General features: G+C 40.1%; 1 long non-coding RNA gene across 1 annotated transcript; it reads right to left on the bottom strand.

Annotated features, from left to right (window-relative positions):
• Nucleotides 1–2,535: 2,535 nt before the first annotated feature.
• Nucleotides 2,536–6,813, bottom strand: LOC125740359 (uncharacterized). The gene is made up of 2 exons (XR_007397583.1): nucleotides 4,104–6,813; nucleotides 2,536–3,561 (listed from the first exon to the last, which is right to left on the bottom strand). It is a non-coding gene; the product is annotated as an uncharacterized LOC125740359 (long non-coding RNA).
• Between the last annotated feature and the right edge of the window lie 2,225 nt (nucleotides 6,814–9,038).

Genomic DNA, 9,038 nt, shown 5'->3' with positions numbered 1-9,038 from the left:
GGAGGCAGAATTACTTGTTATCAGAGTATGTGAATTTTTACACACACCAGCAGCTGTGACAGAATAAGATATTTCCTTTATACTGCTGCCACATAGTGGACACAAAGAAGACTGCAGTCAATTCTAAAATCAGTCGGTCAACATGCTACCACCACAGACTATAATCGGGAAGTGATCAAACTTCATGGAACAATATGAATATAAACAAACAGATGTAGTAAGTATATTGTGCAAAATGTATCTTCATCTTAACTACGCTGAATGGTGGAGTCCCAGAGTAAGTGATCCTCACCTGGAGGCCCATCAGTGAAGAAGAGGATGAAGAGGAGCATCAGAGGAGCCTTATGTGTGTATCGCTGACCTCAGATCTGTGGAGACTGACACTCACTTCCTGACTCTCCTTAACCTCACTGCCTCCCTTTTTGTGGGTTTTAAATGTTTTAAAAATCATCCATCTATCTTTGATTTTCATAAACTGTTTGTGCACTGATGCATTTCCTGTCTATTTCTTGTCTGTAAAAAGGAAAACAGTTTGATGCTGCTGTTGTCCTGCTCTTACCAGGAATAAATATTTTGATTTCATCTAGAATCTTATCATTTTAGAAACATGATTTCATAGCAAAATTATTGATAGCTGGTCTTCACAGTGAATCATTCATGCTCACAGATTTTAAACTACAAACAAATTAATCAAATAAGTCTAGTTCTTTTCTAAACTGTTACTTCCTCATATTGCAAATGAGCAAAGAGCAGTGAAATCAGACTTATTCTGAAAAGCAGAAAAGTCGTCATACAGGATGTGAGTGTGAGACTCTGCAGAAACACTGTGTGCTACATACAGAGGGTCTGACCTCAGGCCTTTGTTTCAGTCTTTATTATGTTTTATACAGTTTTAAAATGTCACTGCAGTAGGTCCTTTTCATATGTGTGGATCAGCACAAATCAAGAGGTCCGTTAGGAAGGTGTCTGTATGACAGGGGTGGGGGTATCCTGGGGGGGGGGGATGGGTGGGGGCAAAGTCAGGTAATTCACTTCATCTGGGTCTTATCAGCAGTCCTGTGTTTCTCTCAGCACCACAATGATGTTTCACACATAATGGGGTCCGTGGGCCTCCTCAGTTATATTCAGGCTTTCAAAGTTCTTCAATCATAAAAAGTCACATGGATCTGACACTCTGACACTGTTATATTAATTTGTTTAAATTCATTGAAAATACTATATATTACAGCTAGTATTTGGATCCGTCTGCTCTTTATCCGTTCCTCACTGGCATACCTGGGTCTCTGTGCAGTGCTTTCCGGAAGCATCAGAACCATTCATAAGGGAATCTATGTGTGGCTGCCCTCTAGTGGATACACAAAATTCGGCTACTTAAGTAGCTTGACTATATTTCCCTCCTAGTTTAGTTTAGTTCCTAATTTAATTTAACAGATGAAACTGAAGGCAGAGCTGGAAATTAGTTTAGTCATGACTTCAGAAGTTACGCTGACAAGGGATTCTGTACAATCAGAGATGAAGCTGCTGGATGGGCTGGTCATCGCCTGCTTTTTCTGACTGATGTAGGTCTGGATGTAAAGTTACAAACTGCTTAATGTGTATCAATCTGTTTTATAATGTTCACACAAAAAAGTGCTTTTAATGTGTCTGCACCTTGTATCTCCCACAATGTGCTTCTGCATTTGATATCTTCTTGACTTGGGGATAAAGAGATTTAACTGGATGGATTTTACTTTTGTGAAGCACTACAGTCCAAAGCTGAACTGATTGTTCAAAGCTTTTTGGTTTTTAAGCAAAACTACTTCATTTAATTTATCTGAAACCCACTTTGCGCCTTTCTAGACTCAACAAAGCATCATTGCCAACAAAATAAGTGAGTTACAGTTAAATCAGGTAAAGAAGTTTCATTTGGAATTTATTGATCCAGGTTTTCAGCACCACGGACAGCAACTAGACTTACTGTCATTTAATAGGAGTGAAAGCAGAAACCAATAGATCACACAGGGATATTTTCATTTGATGGTGTCTTTCTTTTTACTTTTGATATGCCGTCTTCCTCCTTAGCTGATATGTGAGGCTGCTGTCAGCTGAGACAATCTGGTGTGATTTTACGCAGAGTGATAAGTGGGCGGTCCTGTTTTCGTGTGTTACATTTTCATTTGATGTTGGCCAATATGTATGTGGTACTGTTTCCTCCTTAACTGATATGCACAGGCTGTTGTTAGCAGAGACAAGCTGGTGTATTTGTACCGCAGATTGAAAAGTGGGCGTTCCCGATTACATCACTCTTTTAAAGAGTCCCTGATTGGTGGGCTCTGACGAGGAGGGGTGACCTAAAAACTCCAAACCATTTATCCATCCATCCATCCATCCATTTTCCAAACCGCTTATCCTACTGGGTCGTGGGGGGTCCGGAGCCTATCCCGGAAGCAATGGGCACGGGAACAACCCTGGATGGGGGGCCAGCCCATCGCAGCCAAACCATTTAAGTTTGTGAAATTCGTTTTTAATAATTACCAATTTCAGAAAAATATGAAATGTTTTGTAAAGTATCAATTTATTAATCATGTATTTAAACAAATAATGACCAGTATAAAAGACACATACAAAACTGTACAAAAGTCTTGGGCTGTCAAAGAAAATGATGTTCAAATGATCTTCATCTTGGTCTGGAATTATAATATTTTGTCCGTCAAAGTGTGGCAGCCCAGTCATTTCAAAATCTCTTCTAAAGTTAGTAAAACATTTGCACCAACCATCCAATAGACCTATATATTTTTATAACACAACTCCTATGGCTAATCAATGCATCATTAACATTTGTTTAATTAAATTAATTAATTAAGTGAGCTGGTGGCAGAATTTAACAAATACATGGAATGGCTGGGATGCCCCTGAGGAGAGGTTTAGGATCCAAAGCGTGGTTCATCTAGCGATCCAACAAGGCATCAGTAACTTTATGGAGAAAAGAAGAAATTCTTGTTAATTTTTACTGTGTCACTTTTAATTTGCATATATTTTTATGATAATTGTGTTTTTGTTCTGAGCAAATATACACAACCCAATTAAATAGCATTAAACGTTTTCTTTGATGGCCCAAGACTTTTGCATAGTACCATATTTTTTCAGAATCAAGAGACAATTTAATAAAAACCAGTCTTACCTTCACAAGATAACGATTATTAAACATTAACCAGCAGGTGGCAGCAAAGCACTTGTGAATAAGTGGCCAATACGTGGTTGTACAGGTTGCCAGCAGATAATCATCCCCTCTGTGTTTAACTGACTCTCATGCTATGACTGTACAGACTGAGCAGGGCCGAGTGAGAGAGGCCTTACTGCAGTTAGCATAACCGTTTATTTTACAGCTCGTCTGACTCATTCTGCTCCACGAAGGTCATCTCCTCTGCCAGCTTCCTCTGATCCAGGGAGACCCTCTGCTTCTCTCTGATTGGTTCCCGCTCTCTACAGGAGGTCCAGTGCAGCTGAATGGTGATGATGGTGCAAATCAGGTAAAACACACCAATCCCAGCTTTCAGTACAGCATCCAGAACCTGCTCCCACCTGTGAGACATATAATACACCAATGTGTCTGTCAGTCACACATATCACATTTAAACCTGAAGAACAAAACAGTGAATCTATTCTGACTGAAGTAAAACCACCTTGATAATCGACAGCAGCACCGATCAGCTCAGTCCTACATACAGAGCCAGCTGGACCAAAGAGCTGAATAAGAGGGTGGATGTGAACAGTAAAGTCTTACATGCTTTATAGAAACACGGTACAGCCACATATGTACTATTACACAGGACACATGTGAGGAACAGGAGACATTAACAAAGAGCATGAAAATAGCTAGAGATTATCACACAACATGTTACACTATTTTGTAAAAACAGGCCTGCAGTCATTTCCCAGCAGCACAGGGCACAAGGCAAGGGCTCACCCTGGATGGGATGGGATCTCAAGTTTATTATTAAGAAAATAAAATAATAAACATTTTTTTCCCTTAAAATTAAAATGACAGTTTCCCATTACTGTGTGATCAGGTAAATGCTGCTAGCTGGACCCCCACACTACTGTAAATGCTGCTGAATGCTTACCTCCGTTTTTCATTATCCCCTCCTTCTTCATCATGTGCAGAGAAAAGGAGAGCAGTGGAAACAGGAGAAATGATAGTTAATAAAAAGCAGTGTTCTGTTAGTCAACAAAGACTAAGAAAAGGTCACTCTTAAAACTGAAATATAAATTATGAAAGATATTCTACAGAGAAAATGATTAGATGGAGAACAATGAATTAGTGTTCACATCCCAGGGCACTGATAGTGAACAGGTGAGATAAATGATTTTATTAACATATTTTAATGTATCTATTGTATCAGGGTGGCATGGTGGTGCAGTGGTTTGCACTGTCGCCTCACTCCTCTGGCACGTGTACTCAAGTCTTCGCTGGAGTTCCTTGTGTATGGAGTTTGCATGCTCCCCCTGTGTCATTGTGGGTTTCCCTCCAGGGACTCTGATTTCCCCCCACAGTCCAAAAACATGCTGAGGCTAATTGGAGTTGTCAAATTGCCGGTAGGTGTGCTTGTGCGAGGGAATGGAGTGTGAGCGTGTCCTGCAATGGGTTGGCACCCTGTCATGGGACGTTCCCTGCCTTGCGCCCATAGGGACCCTGAGTTAGACAAGCAGTTTCAGACAATGGATGGATGCAGCACTGGAACAGATATAATTGAGTACAACTGTAACACTGGCCTACGCTGCAATGAAAAACCACCTACAGACATGTTAGTCAGTCTGCACACCATTAGTAACAATTCATCCTCACAAAGATTGTGATAGAAAATTCTTGATTATGCTAATCTGTAATCAATAATGGAATATAGATGATTATGCAAATGCATTACCTAATCAGTAATTAACAATTGAGATTAAAATGTGTTGTTGATTTACCTATTGTCACGGGAGATCGCGGGCAGAGCGGCGATCGTGCGGGCAGGCGGGCAAGGACAGGCAGACAAGCAGAACTCGGGGCAAAGTACGGGGTTTATTCGGGCTTCGGGGAGCCGGGAACATTGGACGCAGACTGACATCAATGACGGACAAAGGACTTGGGTAAGACACGGACTGAAATACACAGGACTGATTGAAAATAAGCAGACACAGCTGGGTACAATCCGGGAAACACACGTGGGTAAGCAGGGGGCGTGGCACACAGGAGGAGCCGACGAGCAGGGCATGACACCTATAATGATTGAAACAATATAACCTCACTTGAATCAGTCTGATGTATTAAGCACAATGTACTAATGCAAGCTTGCTTACTGTAAGTAAAGGGATTTCTATTTTCTATGAAGGAACTAACGTTTGCCATAATGTAGCTTGCTCAGCAAGGGCCTGGGTCAGCATGACCTGGAAGTGAGATAAAAGTAATTGGGTAATTGGATAAATTTAACTCGACTCAGTATGAAACTGCAGAGGAATTTCTGTGCTGATAAGCAAGCCTCAATAAACAGAAGTGCCTGGTGTCTACAGACACCTTCTCCTTTTCTTTGAACTATCTGATGACGGCATTTTTGGCTATAAGAGATGTATGCACTTGTAGTTCGGGGAGCAGAACACGAGACGCATGATTGCTGAGTGTCTGTTCCCTTTGAGCTCATCGAATAATAAAGTTCTGTCAAACACTTAAACATCGGACTTCGAGAAATTTCTTCCACACATGATTGACCTGAGACCAGAATGACCTAGGTGGGGTGCACATTGTAGAAGTTGTAGAAATACTGCATTACAAAATGCTTTACAAAAAAGCATTCGTAATAAATAAACAATATTGCAAAAACTCAGAATGTGCTTATTAATAAAAATACACCGTGCAGTTGAAATTACATAATGCAAGCTTAATCAAAAAGGAAATACCTAATATGAAGAATGGTAATATAAAATAAATTAAAATAATTAAAATAAGCGTGTTTTCCTAGTGTTTCATTTGTATTTCTAGTTCCTATGTTTCCTCACTTGTATTCTGTTTTGTTTTTTTGCTTTGCCTTGGTTCTGATACCGAGGCATCGCAGAAAAAGAGAGGAACACAAAGAGTCACTGGCCAGAGAGAACACGCTCTATATTAGCCGCCAAGAAAAAAAAACTACATCAGACACGCAAAGCACATCCGACCAATTACATACAGGAAACACAACATTGTCAGACGCCGAACTGTAAGACGCGCACATGATGGGAGATTTACATAAGCTAATTACACACGAGGATCGGACAGGGTACACACAAGACACGGGTAAACACACGCGCAACAATAAGGAAATGTAACCAGTAACATTAACAATTACGACACAACAAAGGCTAATCCCTTCAAAGACTAACAAGCTGTAAAAGACGGACAACTCGAGTCCCTACATCGTGACCAACAATTTGGGCTCCTACCCATGAAATCATTAAACAAGGACCGATTCGCAGACACGTTGTTTTGAATTAAGCGTCAAAAGAGCAAAGGAATAAACTTTCACAGCTAACACATTGAACTAATTAGAATATAATGCACTGATAACAGAACAATTACTATTAGTAGGAATAGGGATGCTGCTGTCAATCTAAAGAAATACGGGACTTGGGAAATACAAGACAGCGGAACACAGAGTGTGACCGGGGGATTCTGATTGAATGCTTAGTTACAAACGATACCGATCTCTCTTTAGTTAGTAATTAGTAAGGCGACTAGCTGCTGCTACTAAAATGACTTTTACCGGTTAGTACAGCTTTTTTGTGAATCTCTAAGCGACCCATGTTTATATTTAGTTAATAATTGCGTGGTCAAAGCAGTGGTAAAACAAACTTACGTGTGGACTGCATGTCTGTTTTTATGTGAAAGGGCGGTGAAATGTGTTTTTTTTTTTGCAAGTTTATCCTGTACTTACGTAATCCCGTTTCTCATTGGCTATCGGGGTTTTATCGTGTTATGACGGGTTCTAGAACCTCTGCATCACACGGTCCTTTGGCCACAGAGGGACAGGACGTGCAGTAGGTGGGTGGAAGTAGTTATAGTTAGGTGCCATTCCAGGATTTGCTGTCCCTGTATTTCAGTGGATTCCTCCCATATTTTTATTAATCAAAAAGGAAATACCTAATATGAAGAATGGTAATATAAAATAAATTAAAATAATTAAAATGAGCGTGTTTTCCTAGTGTTTCATTTGTATTTCTAGTTCCTATGTTTCCTCACTTGTATTCTGTTTTGTTTTTTTGCTTTGCCTTGGTTCTGATACCGAGGCATCGCAGAAAAAGAGAGGAACACAAAGAGTCACTGGCCAGAGAGAACACGCTCTATATTAGCCGCCAAGAAAAAAAACTACATCAGACACGCAAAGCACATCCGACCAATTACATACAGGAAACACAACATTGTCAGACGCCGAACTGTAAGACGCGCACATGATGGGAGATTTACATAAGCTAATTACACACGAGGATCGGACAGGGTACACACAAGACACGGGTAAACACACGCGCAACAATAAGGAAATGTAACCAGTAACATTAACAATTACGACACAACAAAGGCTAATCCCTTCAAAGACTAACAAGCTGTAAAAGACGGACAACTCGAGTCCCTACATCGTGACTACAACAATTTGGGCTCCTACCCATGACATCATTAAACAAGGACCGATACGAAGACACGTTGTTTTGAATTAGGCGTCAAAAGAGCAAAGGAATAAACTTTCACAGCTAACACATTGAACTAATTAGAATATAATACACTGATAACAGAACAATTACTATTAGTAGGAATAGGGATGCTGCTGTCAATCTAAAGAAATACGGGACTTGGGAAATACAAGTCAGCGGAACACAGAGTGTGACCGGGGAATTCTGATTAAATGCTTAGTTACAAACGATACCGATCTCTCTTTAGTTAGTAATTAGTAAGGCGACTAGCTGCTGCTACTAAAATGACTTTTACCGGTTAGTACAGCTTTTTTGTGAATCTCTAAGCGACCCATGTTTATATTTAGTTAATAATTGCGTGGTCAAAGCAGTGGTAAAACAAACTTACGTGTGGACTGCATGTTTGTTTTTATGTGAAAGGGCGGTGAAATGTGTTTTTTTTTGCAAGTTTATCCTGTACTTACGTAATCCCGTTTCTCATTGGCTATCGGGGTTTTATCGTGTTATGACGGGTTCTAGAACCTCTGCATCACACGGTCCTTTGGCCACAGAGGGACAGGACGTGCAGTAGGTGGGTGGAAGTAGTTATAGTTAGGTGCCATTCCAGGACTTGCTGTCCCTGTATTTCAGTGGATTCCTCCCATATTTTTATTAATCAAAAAGGAAATACCTAATATGAAGAATGGTAATATAAAATAAATTAAAATAATTAAAATGAGCGTGTTTTCCTAGTGTTTCATTTGTATTTCTAGTTCCTATGTTTCCTCACTTGTATTCTGTTTTGTTTTTTTGCTTTGCCTTGGTTCTGATACCGAGGCATCGCAGAAAAAGAGAGGAACACAAAGAGTCACTGGCCAGAGAGAACACGCTCTATATTAGCCGCCAAGAAAAAAAACTACATCAGACACGCAAAGCACATCCGACCAATTACATACAGGAAACACAACATTGTCAGACGCCGAACTGTAAGACGCGCACATGATGGGAGATTTACATAAGCTAATTACACACGAGGATCGGACAGGGTACACACAAGACACGGGTAAACACACGCGCAACAATAAGGAAATGTAACCAGTAACATTAACAATTACGACACAACAAAGGCTAATCCCTTCAAAGACTAACAAGCTGTAAAAGACGGACAACTCGAGTCCCTACATCGTGACTACAACAATTTGGGCTCCTACCCATGAAATCATTAAACAAGGACCGATTCGCAGACACGTTGTTTTGAATTAAGCGTCAAAAGAGCAAAGGAATAAACTTTCACAGCTAACACATTGAACTAATTAGAATATAATGCACTGATAACAGAACAATTACTATTAGTAGGAATAGGGATGCTGCTGTCAATCTAA

The sequence above is a fragment of the Brienomyrus brachyistius genome, chromosome 4 (assembly GCF_023856365.1).
Source record: "Brienomyrus brachyistius isolate T26 chromosome 4, BBRACH_0.4, whole genome shotgun sequence".
Taxonomy (NCBI): domain Eukaryota; kingdom Metazoa; phylum Chordata; class Actinopteri; order Osteoglossiformes; family Mormyridae; genus Brienomyrus; species Brienomyrus brachyistius.
Note: the sequence above shows the minus strand (reverse complement) of the source record. Positions and strands in the feature narration are given on the sequence as shown.